The 629-nt window shown below is 45.2% G+C and overlaps 1 non-coding gene across 1 annotated transcript; it reads left to right on the top strand.

Annotated features, from left to right (window-relative positions):
* Positions 1–275: 275 nt before the first annotated feature.
* On the top strand, positions 276–403 carry LOC129023585 (U8 small nucleolar RNA). Its single transcript, XR_008496851.1, has one exon. It is a non-coding gene; the product is annotated as a U8 small nucleolar RNA (small nucleolar RNA).
* The last annotated feature ends 226 nt before the right edge of the window (positions 404–629 follow it).

Below are 629 nucleotides of genomic sequence, written 5' to 3'. Positions count from 1 at the left end.
AAAATACTCTCAGAGGAACTCTATCCACAGAAGACCTGAGTGGGAAGGCTGTGTGAGACGAAGAGCAGGTGAGGTTAAGTCACCTTCCCAGAACTCTGATGCTTCCTGCTTTGGGATAAATAATAAGACCCCACATATATAATATCACAGACTCAAGGAGACTTTGCACATTGCTTCATTTAACCCTCACAATGAATTTAAGAAACAGGTACTATTATTTTTCCCATCCTACAGATGAGAAGACTGAGGTTTAGAGACATCAAAGAACTTATCCATTGTCAGGTGGGATAATCCTTACCTGTGTTTGGAGGACAGTATTAGGACCTGATGATTGGAGTCACATGATATGATTAATGTCTGCTTCATAATCAGGTCTCACACACCCTGATTGCTTCTATCTGATTCTTCCTGACAATCTCTTAAAGAACAAAAAGTAGGCCAGGCGCCGTGGCTCACACCTGTAATCCCAACACTTTGGGAGGCCGAGGCAGGCGGATCACGAGGTCAGGAGATCGAGACCATCCTGGCTAACATGGTGAAACCCCATCTCTACAAAAAATACAAAAAATTAGCCGAGCATGGTGGCAGGCGCCTGTAGTCCCAGCTACTCGGGAGGCTGAGGCAGGAGA

Source organism: Pongo pygmaeus, chromosome 1, assembly GCF_028885625.2.
Source record: "Pongo pygmaeus isolate AG05252 chromosome 1, NHGRI_mPonPyg2-v2.0_pri, whole genome shotgun sequence".
Classification (NCBI taxonomy): Eukaryota; Metazoa; Chordata; class Mammalia; order Primates; family Hominidae; genus Pongo; species Pongo pygmaeus.
Note: the sequence above shows the minus strand (reverse complement) of the source record. Positions and strands in the feature narration are given on the sequence as shown.